The sequence below is a fragment of the Homarus americanus genome, unplaced genomic scaffold, assembly GCF_018991925.1.
Source record: "Homarus americanus isolate GMGI-L3 unplaced genomic scaffold, GMGI_Hamer_2.0 scaffold30108, whole genome shotgun sequence".
NCBI classification, from domain to species: Eukaryota; Metazoa; Arthropoda; class Malacostraca; order Decapoda; family Nephropidae; genus Homarus; species Homarus americanus.
In genome coordinates this window covers 1,050,229-1,076,190 of record NW_024748109.1, presented here as the reverse complement: position 1 = coordinate 1,076,190, position 25,962 = coordinate 1,050,229, and the positions used below count along the sequence as shown (strand labels likewise).

The 25,962-nt window shown below is 44.1% G+C and overlaps 1 pseudogene; it reads right to left on the bottom strand.

The window, feature by feature from the left end:
- Nucleotides 1–811: 811 nt before the first annotated feature.
- On the bottom strand, nucleotides 812–15,862 carry LOC121880084 (annotated as a pseudogene).
- Nucleotides 15,863–25,962: the final 10,100 nt, after the last annotated feature.

Genomic DNA, 25,962 nt, shown 5'->3' with positions numbered 1-25,962 from the left:
AAATATAGGTGGTGGAAAAACCAAGGGGACAGTTTTGATAGCTGGGAATTTGTAGTTTTGAAATGACAGCAGGAATTCAGTGGGGGGGCAGGGATGGGTTGAACCCACCTAAAGTTGATTCCCCGTGAAAGCTAGTTTTTTAACACAGAGATAGAATTCGACGCAGTTTTTTTTTTGCTTGGTTTTTTAGCATGGACGAACACGGGCGTAAGTCCGCGTTAATTTTACTTCTTGAGAAATAAGCTTGGGCAATGCCAGGTATCCCAATTCATGTGTGTGTTGGTTAATGATGAGAAGAAAAAGTAAGACTTGTTTGTTCTGTTGTGGCAGTCATTCTCATTTATTTTATACATCATGTACTTACTTAGTTTTGTATTTGTATATAATATTTTACATATTTCTCTTAATTCATTTCACGTTTATTGTCTCTGAATATGGTTATATTTTTCATACATTGTTAACAAAATTAAAGTAAACAATTTAATTCTTTAATTGCTTGGATATTTTGAGGTACATACAGCTGTAGGTTAAGGTTCGGTAACGTATGCGATTTCGTTTGAAAAACCGAAGGTCTCTTAAGCACTTGACTTTTCGTTCGTAGTGGCAGTGGAAGTTGTGTGTCTTCCTGGACTCGACCTTCCGTTGCTGGGACAAGCTTAGGGCAGCTTCTTCTCAGGGCAGCTCGGTGCTTGGGTGGCTGATGGCGTACCTGTGTGGGGTTGTATGACGGCGTTAGCCTTGGCGGACGGATCCCCAGATGGTTAGGAAGGACTCTGGGAAGGCTGTTGATCATGCTGGCAGTTGATGGTGATTATGGGGTCCTGATGAACCACAGGGACGCTGTCGTCAGAGCAACCTTGGCCAGGCGGCACTCATTAGAGGTCTTCTTTGTTTCTTCCTCCTGAGACTTGACACCCATCTTCTTAGCCTGTTCACGATCTGTCTTTTTCGTGAGCAGAGACAGCTTGCGACGATGTGGTGTAGCGTAAACGATGATAACGGAGGAAGGAAGTAACACCATACGGAATAAGTAAAGTTACAGGTGATGAGGTGACTCTTTGAGATAGTCAGTGCATAGGCGATAAATTGTTCGGGGACGTAAGCATTAAAGACAAAAAATGGTGGCGCAGCCAATGGACGTTACCCAACTGAAGGGTTTTCTCGGCGGCTCCATTAGTTGTGAGAGGAGTGGCAGAGACGCCCTTGACGATGACATTATAGCGGTTCAATGTGATGAAGACCATGCAGAGTAGAACAGGTGCCAACAGTGGAACCAATGCACTATAACTTCGCTGCAAATGCACCCCAAGCCATGTCTGATAGCCAGATTAATGAGCAAGGGTGGGCACATACAGAACATCATGAAGAAATCGGAAATGGCCAAGTTGACGACAGTAGGTTGGCTGGAGTACGGAGGCCTTAGTGGTCATGAGCCCAGATGACGATACTGTGCCGCAGACAGACAGGGTGCCCATAACAAACATCCATAGTGCGAGCAGGCCATACCAGAGGGGTTCAGGAGGGTACTGGTACCAATGAGGATCCACCTGTGGAGGATTTCAGGGGCAGCCGAGTCAACGACCGTGTAGTTTCCATAAGGGTTGGTGGACTGGCCGCCGCTTCGCCAGTCGGATGGATTATCCCAATAACTCATCTACAAAAAAATAAAATAATGATTAACGTATATGAAACAGAAATAATAAAATAATTATAATAATAGTGTGTATGTGTGCGGTATATATGCTAAATTAAAAAATACTGGCAGAGTAAGATATTTAAATAAGTAATGTCTTGTAATTTACCGTTGTTGATGAGCAAGAGCCAGAAAATTATAACCATTGCATAAGAAGGCCGAATATTATTGTAGGTTATTCTAGCGTCTTGTTCTTTTTTTCGAAGGCGTTGGTAAAACTATAGTGAAAGAACTTTTATTGTCATAAAACCATTTCTGCATTATGTAACTTAAGTTTGGGCGATAAAATGAATAAATAAATAAAAATTAAAACAATGATAAGAATGTAGGACATGTTTGAAACTAGTAAGTAAAATGACTAAGAGAAGCTAAATATATCAAGTACATTACAAGACCAAATTATACGTCCAGATACTGTATGTGATTAATTTTTTAATACATAAAATGCTGCCAGATATAGTTAGTGAACGTTACACACAATAAACAAAGAAATAATATGATTATTGAGTTCTACAGCTTATTGGATGTCTGTGGTAACTGGGCTTGATATGATGTGGTAAGTTTATATTTTATGCTCTTGAAATGTGAAAGGTAAACACTGATCGGTGGACAAAATAATTTCAGTGACTCATATGTAAAATAATAGGATACTCGTTCAGAACTGAGTGAACTGGGCATAGCCAGTGACCATTAGTAAAATGAAGTGAACCCAAAAATATACAATTCTGTGTTAATTTCAGTTATTCGTCTTTGATTTGGGGTTATTTTGACGTAATATTATGATTTATTATTATTAATAATATATCAACTTCAAGAGCGATTAACGACTTTGGGTATATTATTAGTCTTTCGTAATTTAATATAAATATAACTTACATGATGTTAAATTTAAGGTTACTTAAGACAGAGTTTAAATGAGAATGAAACCTCATAAAATTAAAGAATGATACATTTCAGTTACTAAAGAGCATGAAGATAGTTTGCAAGGGAAGAATACTGTCTTAATAATTCAATGTTCCTTATACGTTTTAAAAAGCTATTTATTTCCTTTTCTTACTATTGGAGGTTCACATCCGTCTATTAATAAGAGTAACTCACCTTGGCGATGTGTTGTAGTGGGGAGAACTCGAGTGCCGTTTAGTCAGAGTACAGCTGCTGCTGCCGTCTGCTGGAGACTGACCAGGGTGCATGGTCTTATGTACCCCTCACGTCTTCCACATGATGGGGCTAAGACCAGTAACCGAATCTTGTCTACAGATGTGGTTAAGTGCTTTGTAAGTTCTTCCCATGTTACGTATCTTGCAGTGTAGCTCCAGGTTATGATACCTAGATTCCTGCAGCATTGTTTGCCTACTGAGGGATCCTTGTGGTGTACACCTCGATATTATTTTTTCATTTGGATAAAAAAAAATATTATTTGTCAATGTATTCAGCATGGATTGTTCTATTTTTCATAGGAAGTAATTCTATTTAGGTTAGTCTATGATAATTACATGGATAAATAAGTTTTGCTATAAATTAATTTTCTAAAGCTTTTAAAATTTTCAGTTTGTAGGCTTCTGGTTTGATAAAGCTAAGAGCTTCCAGCTGTATTAAACAAGTAAAATAGGATAAAAACAAAACAAAATAAATACCGTGCACTTGGTGTATAGGAGATGGAAATGCATACAATAAGCAGCAGAGACAGAAGATATAAAGAACACATATTATCATAAAGAGCCTGTGTGTTGTGTGTGTGTGTGTGTGTGTGTGTGTGTGTGTGTGTGTGTGTGTGTGTGTGTGTGTGTGTGTGTGTGTTCAGGAAGAATATCTTTCCTACCACCCAAAAAATAATTTGGTATAGTTTAGGTTGGATTGGAATGGGTTGGATTAGTCTGGGTTGGACAGGGTTGGGTTGGGTTGGGTTTGGTTGGACAGAGATGGGTTAGTTTGGGTTGAACTGGGTTAGTTTAGGCTGGGCTGGGTTCGGTTACTTGGGTTAGTTAGATTAGGTTAGGTTGGGTTTATGGTCTAAATAAAACTATCTTGACATAACCTAACTATATCTAACCCAACACAATCTAACCTAATCCAACCAAACTTAACCAAACCTAATCTTATCAAACGTAACCCATGCCCAATCAACCTAACTCTAATCCTGCCCCTTGTCATAGCCAAAACCTAATCAACCTCATCAACCTAGCCTGATCAAACCTACCTCCTTCCAACCTATCTTAACAAACCTATCTAATCAAACCTAGCCTAACCTAACAAAACCCAAACTAACCAAACCAAACATAACCTAACCAAACCAAACTAACCAAACCCAACCTAATTTTAACCTAACAAACAAACAAACCTAACTAACCAAAGCTAACCGAATTTGACCTAGCTAACAAATCAACTTAACCAAACCTCTAATCCTAACGTAACCGAACCAAATCTAACCAATCTGGACCTAACAAAACCACATCGTTTCAAGGCTGTATTATTCACAAGTAGAAAAACAAACACCACTTTTATTAGTAGGGAAAATATATTGTGTAAAGGTAAAACCATTCCTGTAACCATGACCATCTGGGTACTTTGGCTACCAAATAGTATTCCAGTGTTATTTTCTGACGATGAATACATTATTTACAGTCTTGATAAAGTAAATAGATTGACTGTACGGCAATATAGAGTTCACCAAGGAGATAGGAGAGAGTAGTTTGGAAATATTAGAAATCTGAGTTTGATAATTTGTTTAATACCTTTTTTATGGAAGGCCAACGTTTCCTTTGTGTGTATAGAGGAAATTCACATCATTTACACACTATAAATGCATTGAATCTAATATGAGCGATACGAGCGTTCCACCTCTCTAGCTGCAGTATATTTAACGCTTAACATAAATTATGATGGAAAACTTCATCAACAATGTCTGGATAAAAAGAGGTCACCCCTTAAAGAGTGCTGCGTTTTCACCGTGAGTTTATATTTGTTGATATATTATTCGTGTTTCATAAACAGTGTTAAATCTATATTATATTTTTATGAATATATAAACATATAATTGTAGAACTTTGTCCCTTAGACTCTGCTGTGTATCATACAACTCTACCTCAAGATGTTTCTGGTTTCCTGGCATTATTCATTATTAAACTATTATTTAACAAATAAAATTTACATAAATATATATAAAATCTGGCTAAAAGTAAGCCTAACTCAACCCAACTGAACCGAAGAAACAAATTTGTTACCCCATTTTGTCAGGATTCAGTTCTAGTCTTAGCCCCATCATGTGGAAGGCGTGAGGGTTATATAAGACCATGCACCTGGTGATCTCAGCAGACGGCAGCAGCAGCTGTACTCTCGACTAAACGACCTCGAGTTTCTCCCACTACAACACATCGCCAAGGTGAGTTACTCTTATTAATAGACGGATGTGAACCTCAATAGTAAGAAAAGGAAATAAATAGCTTTTAAAATGTATAAGGAACATTGAATTATTAGACAGTATTCTTCCCTTGCAAACTATCTTTATACTGTTTAATAACAGCTAAATTCAAAGGGAATGCAGCCAGGACAAGAAAGGTGATGTAGAAAGGAATTACAAAGGGGTTTGAAGATGATGACTAAGATTAACGAAATGAACCAAAAATAAAAAAATAAATGGGGTGGGACTAATAAGCAAAGACAATAAGATCTATTTGAGACAGAATAAGTAAAAGATAAATGGGCAGAGTACGTAGAAGGATAGGTGAGTAGAAGGATAGAGTATGAGGTAAAGAAGGATAGAGTAGAGTAAAAGAAGGATAGAGTAGAGGTAAAGAAGGGATAGAGTAGAGGTAAGAAGGATAGAGTAGGGGTAAGAAGGATAGAGGAGAGGTAAGAAGGATAGAGTAGAGGTAAAGAAGGATAGAGTAAGGGTAAGAAAAGGATAGAGTATTAGGGTAAGAAAGAAGGATAGAGTAGAGGTAAAGGAAAGTAGAGGTAAAGAAGGATAGAGTAGAGGTAAAGGATAAGTAGAGGTAAAGAAGGATAAGAGTAATAAGAAGGAGAGTAGAGGTAAAGAAGGATAGAGTAGAGGTAAGAAGGATAGAGTAGAGGTAAAGGATAGAGTAGGGTAAAAAAAGGATAGAGTAGGAGTAAAGAAGGAAGTAGAGGTAAAGAAGGATAGAGTAGAGGAAGGATAGATTAGTGCAGGGGTTCTTAACCTGGGGTCCATGGATGGGCCTCAGGGTCCGTGAAGGCCAGATAAAAATTTAACATTTATATTCACTATATTTTTATATTAAGTCTTCTATTTTGTCAATATATACCAGATGTTATGTATGTATTTTTGGTTACTGAAGAAAACCAGTAAATCTGTAGGGTGGCGTGGGATGCTACTGTACACGGTCAGGTAACATACAGTCGTCATCGTCGTCAGGTTTTGACTTCTAGAATGTTTACTTTATTCATACTTTGTCTATGTCATACACTGTATGAGGCAATGAAGTTTCAATAAAATAAAGTATATTCATTACATGCAAAGTTGTGTTTATGTGCTTATGCATTTTTCTAGGGAGGGTCCATAGCTTTCACTAGATTCTCAAAGGGTCCGTGACTAAAAAGTAACAACCACTGGCTCTAGTGGCTTTAAAGGCTTCGATGGCTGGCTCTAGTGGCTTTAATGGCTTCGATGGCTGGCTCTAGTGGCTTTAATGGCTTCGATGGCTGGCTCTAGTGGCATTAATGGCTTCGATGGCTGGCTCTAGTGGCTTTAATGGCTTCGATGGCTGGCTCTAGTGGCATTAATGGCTTCGATGGCTGGCTCTAGTGGCATTAATGGCTTCGATGGCTGGCTCTAGTGGCTTTAATGGCTTCGATGGCTGGCTCTAGTGGCTTTAATGGCTTCGATGGCTGGCTCTAGTGGCTTTAATGGCTTCGATGGCTGGCTCTAGTGGCATTAATGGCTTCGATGGCTGGCTCTAGTGGCTTTAATGGCTTCGATGGCTGGCTCTAGTGGCTTTAATGGCTTCGATGGCTTTCTCGAGCTATCTAATAAGAGAGCGACGTCCTGTTTGTTGCTATTATCTGTACCTCCATCTATCTATCTATTGCTCGCTCGCCTAATCTACACTAGCGCCACCAAAATAAAGGCGGCGAAACGAAGAACTAAAACCAACCTGACTCGCACCAACACTGCACCACACCAACGCCACACTATACCAACACCGCACCACACCAACGCCACACCACACCACACCACACCACACCACACACCACGCTGCCCATTAAGAGTTTTTCACCTTTCCACAACTTCCGGAAACATTCTGTATAAAATGGCGAGGTTGAGAGAGAGAGAGAGAGAATATTAAGCTCAGATGATAAAAGCAGTCGTAAATACGAATAAAAAGAGACGATAAAGAGAGAATCAGATGGCATAAAAAATAAATGGATGGAGGGATAGGTGTAAATTACGTCACATTAGATTAGTTCACTTATTCGCCGTCAGTGTTTTGATGGCGCTGGTGTTGTATGATTCACGTAAATAACTGTGTGTGTGTCTGTAATAATAATATAATTATAATAGTAATAGTAATAATAATAATAATAATAATAATAATAATAATAATAATAATAATAATTAACGGTTTATTGAAAGAGCGCGGGAGCCGGAAGGCTGAAAATATATAATTACATAATTGGGGAATGGGTCTCTTGATTTACAAATGATATACAAGTAACATAAGTGATATAAATATGATATATAAAAATTAGGTGTTGTGATGCTCATTTGATTGTGTTATATATAGCGAGAGAGAGAGAGAGAGAGAGAGAGAGAGAGAGAGAGAGAGAGAGAGATCATCCAGACCTTACTGAATAAATACCATACAGTAAACTGAAGGAAATAAACACAAATCGAAGAATAACAACGAATTACGTAATAACGACAATTAGCGAGAAAAACTACTGTAGGGATATCAATTAGTCCTAAGGTGGTTGTGTTTTGAGGGAATATGACGCTTAACGACATAACCCAGATGATAAGTGTGTGTCTGTGTTTGTAATAATTTTCTTGAGATAAACGATACTATATTTATCAATTACCTTCAAGTGAGCTGTAATACTTGAAAGATTATTATTATAGTTGTTGTTATTATTTTTGTTGTTCGCGTTGTTATTATTATTATTATTATTATTGTTGTTGTTGTCTTTGTTATTGTTGCTGTTGTTATTATTATTATTATTGTTGAATCTGTCGTTGATATTATTATTATTATTGTTGTTGTTATTGTTATTATTATTATTATTATTGTTGTCGTTATTAATATCATTGTTGTTGTTGTTGTTGTTGTTGTTGTTCACTCTGTACCTGTATTATTCAGGTTAAATAAATGGTTTCACACATTTTTTCTTCACATAACTGTAACGTTGCTTAATTTGTCCTCCACTTTGGTCACCTCCTGGTGGTCTTGCGACACACTGAGGGGCGGGGAGGGGCCTGAGGAGGGGGGAGGGGAGCGTTGGGGAGGAGAGGGGTGATGGGAGGGGGGAGAAGTGGGAGTGAAGGGCGATGGGAGGGGGAGAGTGAAAGGAGGGTGATAGGGAGAGGAGGAAGGGGGCGAGAGGGAGAGGAGGGGGACGAGAGAGGGAGTCCGGCCCATGGAAACCTTACCACACACATCCACTGTGGCCTTGACATATTTCCTCAACTTGCCAGCCCACTCACTCACTCATACACTCATTCTGTGGACTCTCTTTTCGACTGAGAGGGAGGGAGAATGGGGTCTTTTAGGGGAGAGAAGTGAAGGAAAGTGGTCTGTTCTGGGAGGAAGGATGGAAGAGGAGGGGGTATCTTTTATTACGAGGATGAGTTGAGGAAGAAAGGGAGGGAGATGGAGTCTTGTTTTGGAAGAGAGGAGGTAGAAAGGCAAGGAAAAGGAGGCTGTTTTGGGAAGAGAAGGATAGGGAGGAGGATGGGAAAGGAGGTGGAAGAGGAAGGAGTCTTTAGAATATTATATCAACCATACAAACCGAATAACCTCCACCCCCCTCTCTCTTTCCTCACACACACACACACTCTCTCTCTCTCTCTCTCTTTCTGTCACACACTCATCCGTAATAATGGTTGCCCCTCGTGTAACGAGGATGGCCGGCCCAAGGGCCACCTAGGCGTGAATTTGTATAAGGTGTAGAAGTTGTCGCCAACACAACAACCACACCCTGAGTTAACGAGCTGCATGACCCAGTGTCAAGAAATAGTCCGAGAAGACCGGATAACTCGCCAACTGCACTGGCTAACCATTACCCCAGAACACGATCCGAAAATCGATTAACATCCAGGTTCCCAATTACTGCTGGATAGACAGAGGCAAATGGCGTAAAGAAACTTGCCCATAGTTTCACCCTGCCCGGGTCCACTCGCTTGCGAGGCGAGCATGCTGACCATTACACCACAAGTCGCCATACTCATACGTACACTCACACACATCCTTGACCACCAAAGGGTCAAGACGTACCTGGCGCTCCTCTCGGAGCAGCCAGGTCAACTGTTAAGTTGGCCCATACGAACCCCCTCCCCTGAACCCTCCTCCCCACCGGAATATCAACAAGTTCTCGCCAGAAGTTACAATTTCATTTAGGAAAAGAACGGAACCAGTGTAAAACAGAGGTGAACAGTGGTGAACAGTGCTTAAGTCAGTGAGAACAACTCAACAGTAACAGTCGTACCGAAGTTAACCTTCACACAGTGAGGTCCCAGGTACCCAGTGATAACGGCCCGTGAGACCCAACAACAACCAGCGATGTGTTAATCCGTCTACGATAGGAAGGCCTGGGACCAAACCTCACTCATATAACACCATCTGTGAGGGAATTACTACACCACATGTCCCTCATAACACCATATGTGAGGGAATTACTACACCACGTGAGGCCCCTCATAACATCATCTGTGAGGGAGTTACTACACCACGTGAGGCCCCTCATAACACCATCTGTGAGGGAGTTACTACACCACGGACATAACACCATCGTGATACTACACCACGTCCCCTCATAACACCATCTGTGAGGTAATTACTACACCACGTGAGGTCCCTCATAACACCATCTGTGAGGGAATTACTACACCAAGTGAGGCCCCTCATAACAGCATCTGCGAGGGAATTACTACACCACGCCACGTCCCTCATAACACCATCTGAGGGAACTACTACACCACGTGAGTTCCTCCTAACACCATCTGGGAGGGAGTTACTACACTACGAGTTTGCTGTTCAACACCTACATTAATCTGTATGTTCCTTTACCTTTCTCTGATGAAGGTTTTTGTTAAACCACCAATGTATGTAATAAGTCATTTATGTCCAATGTATATTTTCAGCCTTCGGGCTGCAGAATTTTTTCAATAAACCGTCAATTATTATTATTATTATTATCATTATTATTATTACACATAAACCCAGCAACCCCCTCCCCCCAAAAAAAAATTATGGCGACTTCCCTTAAAAAATACAAAAACAATTAGCCCATTCTCCTTCCCATCAGAAAAAGACCACCCTTCCCTCACCTTCTCTCTCCCAGCCTGGAAGAAAACGAAACTATCCCCTCTCCCTCAAAACAATTCCCCCCCAAAAAAAAAATCTCCTCCCCTAAAAACAAGACCCTCTTCCTCCTCAGTAAACCCAAACTTTCCTCCCTTTACCCTAAAACAAGTCCCTCTCCCCCTAAAACAAGACCGCTCTCTCCCCCCTATAACCAGACCCTCCCTCCCCATAGACATAAAACACCAGCCGACAACCATCACGCAGCTCCCATAAATCAACAGGACGCGAAAATAAAAATGACTAATGAAGAAAATGAGGCAAATTCACACATTTATGTAAATCTAATTCATTAATGCTACGTCCGGTTCCCTCTCCCTCTAACCACCTACCTTCCCCTACCTACACTTCTCCCTCTCTCCCCACCCCCACCCCCCTCCTCTCTTTCCCTCTGTCTCCCCTCCACTCCCTCCTCCTCCTCCTCCCTTTCCTATCTACCTCCCCAACCTCCCTCTCATCCCTCCCCAACCTTCTCCTCCTCAACCCTCCCCTCCCCAACCCCTTCTCCCTCCTCAATGCACATCACTCTTACCACCACCAAATTAACACACACAATAAAAACTCGTAATACAAATTAAAAAAAAAGCGTAACGGGGAAAAAAATACGCTTAAAAAATAAACCCAACTCCTACTGTTCAATAATTTACAATTCAATTCTAATACCGTTTGTTGGGGTGTCTATAATTGAATTTTTTGGGGTATTTTATTTTTATTTATTTTTTACTCCTGAAACAGCACAAAATTATATTCAAATTACAAAAGTAGGCGGCGTATTACTGTACTATGGGGATAGGTGGAGGGGAGGGAGGGAGGGGGTACAGGGGGGTGGTAGGTAGGTAGGGGGTAGGGGGGGAGGGGGTGGGTAGAGTGGGGGAAGGTGGGGAGGTGGGGTGGAGTAGGGAGGTGGGTAGGTAGGGGGAGGTGGGTGGGTGGGGAGGTGGGTAGTGGGAGTGGGTGGTTAGGGGGAGGCAGATAGGTAGGGGGAGGCTGGTAGGTAGGGGGTTAGGGGGGGGTGTTAGGGGGAGGTAGGAGGTGAGGGGGAGGAGGGAAGGGGTGAGGGGAGGAGGGTGAGGGGAGGGAAGGGGAGGGAAGGAGGAGGGGGTGAGGGAAGGAGGGAGGGGGGAGGGGTGGGGGGGGGAAAAGAGGAAGGGAGGTACGCAATTTATAGGGGACTGACGCAAATGTGGCCATACGCTAGTGTATTTCCCCGGCGTACACTGTATTTACACCCCCCCGCCCACTCACACTTCACCCCCTCCCATGTAATATTGCTTTTTGTGGTAAAATAAACAAATGAATAAATAAAATCAACAATAAAAACAAACAAATTAATAAACAAATTAGTACATTAATGAATAAAACAATAACAATAAACAGAAAATAAACTAAAAAAAAAATCATATTAATAAATCAACAATCACAAACAACAAGAAACAAACAGATCAAAACACACAAACACAAATACACCATCTAACCCTTTCCTTTTGTCATTTACTTTCGTCAATAATTCCAATAAACAAAACACATACGACAACAACCATTAATTATATCTAGTTTATTTACTATAGTTAACTTGTACACCAATATATTATTTTTTTTTTCAGTACTACATAATTATATTGGCTCCACAAATCACCTGTTAAATATTACAACTTTTTAATCTGTTTTTATCCAATAGTCCGTTTGGTAGTTCGTCTTTGTTATGCTGTATATATTGTGGTGGTGAGCTGTGTATTTTAATAATAATAATGATGATGATAATGACAATAATAATAATAAAAATACAGTAATAATAATGACGACAATAATAATAATATTAATAATAATAATAATGGCCAAACAATAAGAGTATACAGAAATAAATAAATACATAAATCACCAGAATAAACAATAAAAACAAAGCACCAATCACCCCCCAACACACATCCTGAGGTAACGCGCTTCGGTGTACAATAATAATTTGCCAGCAACAAAATATAAAATAAAATAAATTAAAAACAACATATATATATATACCCACACAAGCAGCAAAACGGTTGAATATTAAACTAATATCATATATTTTCTTATAGCAGTAGAATATAAGTTTAAAATATAGTGAGAAACAGTATAGCTTTGTATAGAAGAGACGCATTGTTCAGCTACAATATACCATTATATACTGTTATGAAATATTGTAGGAAATATTAAATTCATATTTCAACAATAACAAGTTTATTTTCCAGGTTTAAATTGATGTACAATACAATACAATAATATACGACAAACTACAATACTAACATAAGAGTTGAAATAGAACGAGTAAAATAGGATAAAATAATGGAATAAAAAATTAATTAAAATATTACCAAAAGTCTCTATCCCCCTCTTCCTCTTCTCAATCTTCTCTCCCTCCATCCATCTCCCAATTCCTTTCCATCTTCTCCCCATCCTTTCCACTTCTCCTCCCTCCCATCTCCTCAACTCCCTCCCATCTTCCCCCTCCCTCCACCTCCTCCTTCACCCTCTCCCTCAGGAACGGGGCCTCAATAAGACGTTAACTAACTCGCCCTCGAGCTCTCACTCAAGATGGCAAGTAGTACCCGTAATTCTCAAGAGATTTTCCTACGTTAAATTCCCTCCTTCTCTTCCTTCCTCCTCCTTCTCCTTCGCTCCTCCTTCTCCTTCGCTTCCCCTTTAACCGTGGGATTAAATGAGCACCATCATCTTCTTAACGAGAGTCAACTAGTAACATGGAAGCCATCTTGTTAACCACAGTCAATACATACCACAGAAGCCATCTTGTCCGCCATCTTGCTACCCCACTCAATGTAAACAAAGAGCCATTAGTACTTATAAATAAACAAATTCACCGTATTGTAGGAAGGCATCAAACTGGCTCTCTTCATCTAAGGAGTATAGTAGTGATGGCGGCCAGAATGACGTCGATATAGCACCGAGAATCTACCTAGATTAGTAGATGCGTCCCGTTGTTTACAGAAGAGATTTTGACCTAACTTTCCCCTGTGGATTCTACCCGTACGAACACTTCATTAACAGGAAGAGAGTCAGGGAGTGGGTAAAGTTTACGTCCATTACACTGGCTCTTGAAACACACAAACACACACAATACGTTCTCTCCATTCTTCTTCTTCCTTACTTCCATTATCTTTTCCCCTACTTCTTCTTCTTCTTCCCTATCTCCGCCCATTCCTTTCGTTCCACCTACCTCCACCACCCTCTCCTCCCCTTCTTCTTCCCCTCTCTCCACCCTCCTCTTCCACCTACCCACACCCTCCTCGCCCTCAACTCACCTTCCCCATACCTCTTTCTCCACTATCTTCCTGCTACCCCTTCTACCATCCCCTCCCTTTCCCTCCTTCCCATCTCCCTTTCCTTCCAAGAGGGTGAAGGAGGCAACAGGATGATGATCGAGTAAAGCTTTTCCTTCCTTCCTTCCTTCCTTCCTTCCTTCCTTCCTTCAGTCAACATTAATAAGTACAATGATTCAGGACCTATAATTTTAGCCTCATCCTGGCATCGATACTATCTCTCTCTCCCTCTTTCCTTCCTTCCTTCCCTCCTTCCTTCCTTCCTCCCTCACACACACACACTCTATTCTTCCTCCAACCTCACCAACACCAACGACACCATCATCACCAACACTACAATCACCACCAATACTAGGACCAAGACATTCTCCAACACGACCCCACCCTACTACCATCCCCCATCCCCCTACTACCACCAACCCCTACCCCCTATAACCATCCACCTCAATCTCATTTCCTAACACCCCCCACTACACCCAAACAATGGAAAGGACACAGACGAACCACCAGCATAAATTCCACAATAAGGAGGACTCTATTCACTGGTGGCGTGCTGGAAATGAAGACATTACATTAGCATAGGAAAGGCGTGGAGGGGGTGGGGGGGTGGGGGAGGGGGTGGGGAGGGGTGGGGAGGTGGCTAGGGGGAGGTGGGGTGGAGGTGGTATAGGTGAGGGGGGGAGGGTGGTGGTGGTGGTGGAAGGAGGTGTGGAGGTAGGAGGTTAAGGAGGAATTAATGGAGGAGGAAGAGGGGAAGAAGAGCTTGGGGAGAGGAGGAAGAGAACAAGGAGGAGAAGAAAGACTAGGATGAGGAAATAAGGGAAGAGGAGGAGGAGGAGGAAGAAGAAGGGAAGTAGGGAAGGAAAAAGAGGCAAAAGAAGATGAGAAAGAGGAGATAAGGGATAACGAAAAAAGAGAGAAAAGGAAGAGAGGAGAGGAGAAAAGACACCCCCCCTCCCCTCCCCCCCCGAAAAACATAAGCACCATCACACCCTTTTATCTCCCGTCAATAACGATCGTCTTTTGTTACCCGCGTCCCCATAAATCAACCCATTTATAATAGGATCAGATGTGAGATACGCATTTCTTATAACCAGATAGAGCCTTACATTTACACACACACACACACACACACACACACACACACACACACACACACACACACACACTTTAATAGGAAGAAAAAAATAAAGAATATACCTAAGTGATGATTTAGGGTCAGGTGTATATATTGACGAGTCATTAATTCCACCTGATGTGAACTAAAGGTGTACTAATGACGTCATAGATGTGTACTAATGACGTCATCAAGGTGTACTAATTACGTCATCAGGTGAAGCATATGGGACCACCACCTCTCTCTCTCTCTCTCCTCCTTCCCTACCCCTCCTCTCTCTCTCTCTCACACAGCCGGCAAGACATGAGTTGTGACCCCATAAAAAACACTATGAGTATTCATATGTAAATTTTGAACAGATGAACAGCCCCTTATGTGTGTGTGTGTGTGTGTGTGTGCGTGTGTGTGTGTGTGTGTGTGTGCGTGTGTATGTGTGTGAGCGGAGACAAGTAGCAGGAAGATTATAATAAGCTTTCACCAACACTCAACACCAGTCGAAAAAGTGAAGAGTTTATACTGACGGAGAGACCAAGGAGGGACGGACGGACAGACAGACGGGTAGACAGACAGACGGCCAACCACAGCATCAACCAACATATACTTAATAAAAACAAACTTTCGATGGCGCCTGACACGTTCAATTACACGTTAGGACGAGGCTGTGATGGTCACTAGCTGCTGCACACAACAACAGCGTGGTCGACCAGGGGCACTTTCTACCAGACCAAGGGCTGTGTGGTGGTGGTGGTAGGGGGGGGTAATGGTGGTAGTTGTGGTGATGGTGGTAGTAGTGGCAATGGTAGTAACAGTGATGGTGGTAACGGAGGTGTGGAGGCGATGATGGCGGGTGGGTAGGTGGGTAGAGCCATGCCCCCGAAACCTAAGCCAGGTAAAAACACCAGGTAAGTGAGGTGCAGTAACCACTATACTTGCAGGTAAGCTACTGCAGGTACGGGTGTTGTATGAAGAGTCCAGGTGGTCTCAGGGGCCCTCATATTACCATCAGAGGCCCTCATATTACCTTCATCAGGGGCCCTCTCATTACCTCCACCAGGGGCCCTCTCATTATCTCCACCAGGGGCCCTCTCATTATCTCCACCAGGGGCCCTCTCATCATCTCCACCAGGGGCCCTCTCATCATCTCCACCAGGGGCCCTCTCATTACCTCCACCAGGGGCCCTCTCATTATCTCCACCAGGGCCCTCTCATTATCTCCACCCTCTCATCATCTCCACCAGGGGCCCCCTCATTACCGACCAGGGGCCCCTCTCATTATCCCACCGGGGGAAGCGCCCTTCATATTATCTCCAGCACCAGGGGCCCCTCTCATTATCTCTCCACCAGGCCCTCTCATCACCTCCACCAGGGGCCCTCTCATCACTCCTCCACCAGGGCCCTCTCATCACCTCCCACCAGAGTCTCCTCATCACTCCTCCACTCAGTCTTCCCATCACTCCCCCACCAGGCCCCTCTCATCACCTTTTATCAAGGGAAGGTGTGGCTATATAAGGAGGTTGAGCCCTCGTTTAATAAAAAATAAAGTAGTAGTAGTAGTAGTAGTAGTAGTAGCTAACCACAACAAACTTAAAGCAAACAAACAAACCAACCACACACACACACACACACACACACACACACACACACACACACACACACACACACACACACACACACAGCCACACCCACCTCCTTCCACCTCCTCCACCACACAATTCTCCTTCTCCACTAACCCCCTCCACCATTAACACCACCAACAAATCACCACCACCACCACTGACCAACCCTCCTCGAGCCTTAACTCCTCCTCACTCCAACCCTCCTCACACCCTCCTCAACAACCCCCCTCTCACCCAACCCCCCTCCCTCACCACCAAACTTAATACAAAGAATCATTAACTTCACATTTCACAAATCAAATTACATGCAAATCCGGTGTAGTAATTAGCTCAGGAGAAGGTGTTGGTTGTGGCCGGGTTCATTATATCCTACAGTGTCCGGGACTCGCTTCAATATTCACACGTACTGGGATTCCCGCCATTCTTTCCTCCTTCTCTTGTAGCGCTAACTAGGTGAGGAGGGAGGGGGGAGGTGGCAAACAGGAGAGAGATAAGACATGTAGTAAGTATAAGGAGAGGAGGGAGGAAGAAAGGGTGAAGGGAAGAGAGGCAGGTAAGTAAAGGTATGAGGAGGAAAGGGTGGGAAGAGGAGGAAGAGAGGAAAATCCATAATGATTGGGCGAAATAGGGAAGGGAGATGCAAGGAATGAGAGAGAGAGAGAGAGAGAGAGAGAGAGAGAGAGAGAGAGAGAGAGAGAGAGAGAGAGAGAGTTAAGCTGAGTTACATCCCTTCATAAGTTCAGACGACACGTCCCCTCGTCACCAACGTCCCCTCCCCTTCATCAATCCCCCCTTAAATAAACTCACCCCTTCCCCCTTCCCTACCCCCCCTTTTATTTTACCAGGCGATGCTGACTGCCTGTGCTGGCGATGGTTTCCAAGGCACCAGTTATAGTTCGATCATCACACAAACCTAACCTATGACTATTTACCTTCACGATGACGTCACACGACCATCAAAGCGGCAGGTACTAACTATGACGTCACGGCCAATCAGGAGGAGGCCTACTATGACGTCACGGCCAATCAGGAAGAGGCCTACTATGACGTCACGGCCAATCAGGAAGAGGCCTAATATGACGTCACGGCCAATCAGTAAGAGGCCTACTATGACGTCACGGCCAATCAGGAAGAGACCTACTATGACGTCACGGCCAATCAGGAAGAGGCCTACTATGACGTCACGGCCAATCAAATGTCCGCAATACATACCTGGAAAGAAGGAAACACAAATCTTAATACATAAAAATAATACATATCCAAGAGAAATGAATTACAGAATATATAAACATTACAGTAGGAATTAATTTTGTTTTTATTTATTATTTCCAGAGTGTTAAGTAGAGCCACCTCTCTCTCTCTCTCTCTCTCTCTCTCTCTCTCTCTCTCTCTCTCTCCAACGTCAGAAGAGATCAGCATCCTATAAACTACATGCCAGTTCTCCTGACATCCAACGTCAGCCTCAGAAGCCACCACCAAGCGCAACACCACCACCACCAACACCGAACACTGACGTCAGCACAAAACAACGATGACGTCAACACTAACAACACAGACGTCAGCATCAACAGCCAATGACGCCAGCCAAGGGAGCATATATCCGTGTTCACCAGCCAAGGGAGCATATATCCGTGTTCACCAGCCAAGGGAGCATATATCCGTGTTCACCAGCCCAGGGTAGCCAAGAACAAGGGAGCATATACTGTACACCCTTCTTCCTCTGAACACATCCACAAGTTTTGATTGATTGATTGGCTGACTGATTGACTGATTGATCGAATGACTGACTGACTGACTGACTGACTGACTGATTGCCTAACTGACTGACTAACTAACTGAAAATATGATTGCTTGACTGACTGACTGACTGATTGACTGACTGACTGATCATCAATTGCCTAACTGACTAACTAACTGAAACTATGATTGCTTGACTAACTGGCTGACTTGACCGAAACAGTTTTATTTAGCCAGAAAAACACAAAGTAAAGAGTAACAATACTAATAAAACTACACAGGGGTCCCACACTCCTGATGAATACTGCCAACTCGGGCTGAACACCGTCAGGGGGAGACTTGCCACCCCTCTCTGATACTTTACACACCGGCACTACTTGTATACATTGCTTACACCCCTACACACGTATACTACACCCCTACACCCCTACATCCATCCCTACACCCCTACATCCATCACCTCCCCCCCCCCCTACATCCATCCCTTCCACCCCTACACTCATTCCCTCCACCCCTACGCCTATCCTCCTCCACCCCTACACCCAGGTACAGGTGTGTCCCACATCCCTTTAGGGTGGAATAATAAAACCAGTGGTGAATTAAGGATTAGTGGTAGGGGTAGTAGTTGTTGTTGTTGTGGTAAAGGGTGGTAGTAATGGTGGTGGACTGTGTGTGTAGTACTAGTGGTGGTGTGTGGTGGTGGGGTAGTACTAGTGGTGGTGGTGGTGGTGGTGGGGGTAGTACTAGTGGTGGTGGTGGGGGCAGTACTAGTGGTGGGGTAGTACTAGTGGGGGGTGGGGTAGTACTAGTGGTGGTGGTGTTAGTAGCAGTAGTGATGGTAGTGGGAGGGGCAGGATGGGGGGAGTAAAGCCCAAAACAACAGGACACGAATGCTTGTTGTTGATATATAAGGCCCCCCCCCAACACACCGCCTGTATAATATCCATTCACCATTTACAGAATACATAGAATACATAATTAGAGGGTAGAATACACACACACACACACACACACACGAAGCACACAAACGCACAGGTATACAGACACACGCATATATACATACAGAAAGACAGACACACACACACACACAAATCACTCACGGATGCACCCCACCCCCATCCAATCTTTACCAATACCAACATCAGGCGATATTCAAAGGGCAGACTCATGGGGATGAATAATGCTAAACGACAGAGCTATGTGTGTGTGTGTGTGTGTGTGTGTGTTTCTGTATGTATATATGCGTGTCTGTGTATACCTGTGCGTTTGTGTGCTTCGTGTGTGTGTGTGTGTGTGTGTATTTTTCTGTACAAAACCCAGGCGATATTTAAAGGGCAGACCCACGGAGATGAGTTATATTACAGACCCCTGGCGATACATATTGGCCAGACCTATAGGGGTTAAAGGTCTAGCAATACGTCACTAATATCGCTGGGAAATGATTCTTTAATCTCTACACTTATCATAGCTGAAATGTAAATAAAATTATCACCATCTAATAAAAAAAATTATTTTATTCGTATTATTAAATATTTTATAAGGAAATTCATTTTATTTATATTATTTTATTATATTAACACGTTGAATATAATCACATCCTCGTTAAATTTGACATATTAATTAATTAGTTACCTTATCATTAATTACTATGTTATTAAATAAATCCCTTCATTAATACGTTGAAAATAAATTATATAAATAAATTAAAATAAACATACAGGGTGATCCAAAAAAAGATTTCCCAGGTTGTATTATAACTCTGTGGGCCATTCTTTTTGGATGACTCTGTAGTTTTATTATATATATATATATTTGCGTTAATAATAAATAAATGGATTATTATTATTATGACCCCCCGCTTGTTAAATATGACTACTGAAACGTGAATAAAACCGGTATTTTTTTTTTAATGTGCTTTTCCAGGTAGGAGACTAATAGCTTACACAACCCAGTACACCAGGTAACAAGCGTACCACTATACCAGTATTATCCTCCCGGTACCACCCATTACCATTCCAGTACCATTAGCTAGTACCATCATCCACCACCACCACTACCACCACCACCACCACACCCACCCAGTTCCACCTAGTACCACAAACACAACTCACTCGTACGGTATCACCACAACCACCACCACCACACCACCATAACCTAGCAGTCACAAGCATACCCACAACCCTTTCACCTCCCACCAGTTACAACCACTCCCACCCCCCCCAACCGATCACACAGAGTAACAACCAGCCCCACAACCAATCACCCCTTAACACAACAACACGGTAACTCCTCCCAATGCCTGTCGCAACCAACCCCTATCTCCTCCTCTTACCTCTTGGCTACATATGCATGACAAGATGCAATATACAGACTCAGCCCCCGCTCCCCCCCCCTCCCTCCTCCCTCAGCAAGTGTCGTGATATACTCCCTTTCTCCTCCCTCTCTCCCTTACCCAGCAAATGTTGTATAGTACTCCCTCCTCCCTTCCTCCTCCACCCTCCCTTCCTCCTCCAACACCCTTCCCTCCCTCAACAAACCATTAATCTAAAAGGATTTCGTCTCCTTCTTCTTCCATTAAGCTGCTTTAAGACCACAGACATGTCCTCCCCCACCCCCATCTCCTTTCGTCAACCTCATCGTCTCCTCCTTCCTCCTCGCCACCCTTCTTCTCCCATTCCCGTCTCTCCTCCTCCTTTTCTCCTATAATAATCGTCGTCTTTTTATTCGCTAATGCCATCTTCCCCTCCCTCTTCGTCATTATGGCACCACGTCATCATGGCACCACAGCACTATGGCATTACAGCACTATGGCACCACAGCACTATGGCACTACAGCACTATGGCACCACAGCACTATGGCACCACAGCACTATGGCACCACAGCACCATGGCACCACAGCACTATGGCACCACAGCACTAGGCACCATAGCACCTGGCGGCACCACAGCACTATGGCACCACAGCACGCGCACCACAGCACTATGCCAGCACTATGGCACTACAGCACCATGGCACCACAGCACTATGGCACCACAGCACTATGGCACCACAGCCATGGCACCACAGCACTATGGCACCACAGCACCATGGCACCACAGCACCATGGCACCACAGCACCATGGCACCACAGCACTATGGCACTGCAGCACTATGGCACCACAGCACTATGGCACCACAGCACTATGGCACCATTTAATGCGCGGCACCACAGCAATTATGGCACCACAGCACCATGGCACTAGCAGCACTATGGCACCACAGCACTGTGGGCACCACAGCACTATGGCCTACAGCACTATGGCACCACAGCACTTGGCGGCAATACAGCATATGGCACCACAGCACTATGGCACCACAGCACTATGGCACCAGCAGTACTGGCGCACCACAGCACTATGGCACCACAGCACTATGGCACCACAGCACTATGGCACCACAGCACCATGGCACCACAGCACCATGGCACCACAGCACTATGGCACTACAGCAACTATGGCACCACAGCACTAGGCACCACAGCACTATGGGCACCACAGCACCATGGCACCACAGCACTATGGCACCACAGCACCATGGCACCACAGCACCATGGCACCACAGCACCATGGCACCACAGCATATGGCACTACAGCACCATGGCACCACAGCACTATGGCACCACAGCACTATGGCACTACAGCACTATGGCACCACTAAACTATGGGCACTACAGCACTATGGCACCACTAAACTATGGCACCACAGCACTATGGCACCACAGCACTATGGCACCACAGCACTATGGCACTACAGCACTATGGCACCACAGCACTATGGCACCACAGCACTATGGCACTACAGCACTATGGCACCACTACACTACAGCACCATGGCACCACTACACTACAGCACCACTAAAACCTCTACAAACACACACACATCATGAGAGTGGCGCCGTCTGTGTTATCCCTGGGCGGGCCAACGCACTCCCTCCACCAGGCAGTGATATCTGTCATGACACACCTACAACCCACCCACCACCACCCTCCTACCCACCTTTATCTCAGGAGGAGGAGGAGATGGAGAAGAAGAACGGGAAAAGAAGAAGGGGGGAAGAAAAGAGAAAAGGGGAAGAAGTAGAGAAGAGCGTGGTGGAGAAAGGAGAGGAGAAGGAAGAGATTGAAGAGGAGAAAAGGGCAGAAAAAGAGGAGAGGGGATGAAGAGTGAAGAGAAAAAGCAAAAAAGAGAAGGAGGAAAGGAAGGAAAGGGAAGAGAAAGGGGAGGGGAGGAAGGTAAGAAAGAATAAGGAGAAGAAGGAATAGAAGGATAAGAAATAGGTGATAAACGTGGTCCAGACAGTACACAATACAGTACATTGACCTGACCTGACCATCAGAATTTAAAGTAGTTACAGCGCTGTCGGGTCTCTTGAGATTCCTAGCATTACTTTCACCAATTCTCAGTCCTACCTTCCCACTGATCACACAACCACAACTAAACTACAACCAAACTACAACCAAACCACAACCAAACCAACCTGGAAGGCTTAATGCAAACAATGTAACGGGTCATAACAAGTAATAACAGGTATAATGCACGTAATGACAGCTAATGGCATGACACTAATAACGACAATTGGTGTAATCATACTTCATTAACAAACAACAATAACAACAACGACAACAAAAACAGCACTTGTCCTATTAACCTGAGTATGCTATAGGGTATGTGGCTTATGTGGGCGGGGGGGGGTGAGGGGGAGTGTGAGGGGCAGGGGGGGTTAACGATAAGCACGAGACAAGGAGCCACGATTGGGTACTATACTGACACGGGGGTTGTAAACACTCACACACAGTTGACGCGAGGAAGCAAAGGAAGGAAGGAAGAGAGCACCACCCTCCCTCCAACACACACACCTTCGAACCCCGGGCGGCAATGTCAACACTCTTGTCTTAAAAGAACAGAGGAGAAAAAAAAAAGAGTATCGTGTAAACATTTTTCTATAGACAAAGACACTGTTGCCTCAAAGGGTCGGGTAAACACACACACACACACACACACACACACACACACACAGTATTCTGCACACACACACACACACACACAGGAGCCACACACACACACACAGCCCCACACACACACACACACATTGGGATTGACTGGGAGCTGGTGAGCCACACACACACACTTAAAGGTACAATTGAAAACAAAATAAAAAATAATTAAACATCCACACACACAAGCAGTTACCAAACATAAACAAACACAAAAGACTCGCCTGTGCCTCAACTACTTGTGGAGGGGAGGTGGTGGGGGGGGGGTGGTGATAGTGGTGGTGGTGGTGGTGACAATAAGTGATGGAGGTGGTGATGGTGACAATAATAGTGATGATATTAATGATGGTGGTAGTGACAATAACGATAATGATATTAGTGATGATGATGATGATGATGATGATGATGATGACGATGACGATGACGATGTATAGCTGTATTCTCTTTCTCATCCTCTACCTCTCTCTCATTCCTTCCTTCCTCCATCCATTCCTCCCTCCCTCTTTCACCACCCCTTCCCAACCCTCTTTCACCACCCCTTCCTCCCTTTCCCCTACCTTCCTCTCCCTCTCACAGTAATTAAAACAGGTACAGTAGGTGGGAGGGGCCAAGACAGCAGCAGGTGAGGAGGGAGAGACAACACCAAGGAAACAATGGACACGAAGAAAGGAAGTGAACACTGGGCCAGGTATGTTGGGAGGTATTGACACACCTGGGGAGGAGGAGCCAGGTGGGGAGGGGTGCAGGTGAAGGTGGGGAGGGGTGCAGGTGAAGGTAGGGAGGGGTGGAGGTGAAGGTAGGGAGAGGAAGAGGTGGAGGAGGGCAAGAGATGGAGGTGGTGGTGGTGGTAGGGGAGGGAGGGGAAGAGGTGGAGGTAGGTAGGGGAAGAGGTGGAGGTAGGTAGGGGAAGAGGTGGAGGTAGGTAGGGGAAGAGGTGGAGAAGGGGAAGAGGTGGAGAAGGGAAAGAGATGGAGGTGGTGGAGGTAGGGAGGGGAAGAGGAGGAGATAGTGAAGGAGGTGGAGGAGACTGAAATAGGTAGAGAAGAAAAGGAAGTGGAGAGGAGGAAGTAGAGAGGAAGAGGAGGAGGAGGAGGAGGAGGTAAGGGCTCCTCCATATAGTGAAGATATAGTAAATTGATACCAGAGAGAGAGAGAGAGAGAGAGAGAGAGAGAGAGAGAGACACACCATAACTCCCACACAAACAACAACACACACCCCACGTTTTCTATAACCTGTATACATATATTAACTAATCCTTCCCACAACCTTTTACAATTACAACCACAACTTATTTACAACCCAAACAGCATAAAAATCCCAAACTACTGACCACAGTGCAATGACCCAGGTGTGTGTGTGTGTGTGTGTACAGGTGTCCATTACGCTCTATGCAGGTGTGACGAGAGGGGTTAATTACCTCCTTCCGGTCCAGGTGGCGTCACTCGAGTGGAAACAGGTGTGACCACGTGCGTACATCTGTCCATTATTTTACGCAGGTGTCATGTGGCGGAAAAATTAATTAATCACCTGTGCTGTATTGGTAACTCTCTGACACACAGACTAGCTCGCAACAGGCCTGGAGGGGGGGGTGAGGGAAGGGGGACAGGCTGAGGGGGAGGGAGAACGGGGTGAGGGAAAGGAAGGGCTGGTGGGGGAAGGGAGGAGGGGTACACAGGTGCGTCTCTATAGTTTTACCTTTAATTAAAAAAACACAAGAACAATACAACGGTTTAAAAATAATCAAGTCAATAAAGACAAAACAGAAAAGCACGCGCACGCACGCGTGCACGCACGCGCACACACACACACACACACACACACACACACACACACACACACACACACACACACACACACACACACACACACACACACACACACACACACACACACACACACACACACACACACACACACCACCACATGTTTATTTCTATTGATGGACCTTGATCGACTCTTCAAGACACAGAACAAGACAACAAGACAACACCCACTTACACTCACAGCAGTAGCATCATGTGTTTTGGTGAGACAACATGCAGAGCAGTTCGAGCGCGTTACGAGACAACTAAACTCCCGAGTATCCATGGAGAAGTTTCTGAGTGCCTTACTGGACGACTATACTCTGAGAGGTATACGTTCTGAGTAGCATGAGTGCCTGGCTTCGGACAACTATACTCTGAGTGTATACGTTCTGAGTAGCATGAGTGCCTTACTGACAACTATACTCTGAGTGTATACGCGTTCTGAGTAGCATGAGTGCCTTTTACTGACGACTATACTCTGAGTGTATACGTTCTGGAGTAGCATGAGTGCCTTTACTGACAACTATACTCTGAGTGTATACGTTCTGAGTAGCATGAGTGCCTTACTGACGACTATACTCTGAGTGTATATGTTCTGAGTAGCATGAGTGCCTTTACTGGACGACTATACTCTGAGTGTATATGTTCTGGAGTAGCATGAGTTTTACTGGACGACTATACTCTGGAGTGTATAGGTTCTGAGTAGCATGAGTGCCTTTACTGGACGACTATACTTGAGTGTATACGTTCTGGAGTAGCATGAGTGCCTTACTGACGACTATATTTGAGTGTATACGTTCTGAGTAGCATGAGTGCCTTTACTGGACGACTATACCCTGAGTGTATACGTTCTGAGTAGCATGAGTGCCTTACTGACGACTATACTTGAGTGTATACGTTCTGAGTAGCATGAGTGCCTTACTGACGATTGCGCTCTGGAGTGTATACGTTCTGAGTAGCATGAGTGCCTTACTGGACGACCATACTCTGAGTGTATAGGTTCTGGCAGCATGAGTGCCTTACTGACGACTATACCTGAGTGTATACGTTCTGAGTAGCATGAGTGCCTTACTGGACGACTATACTCTGAGTG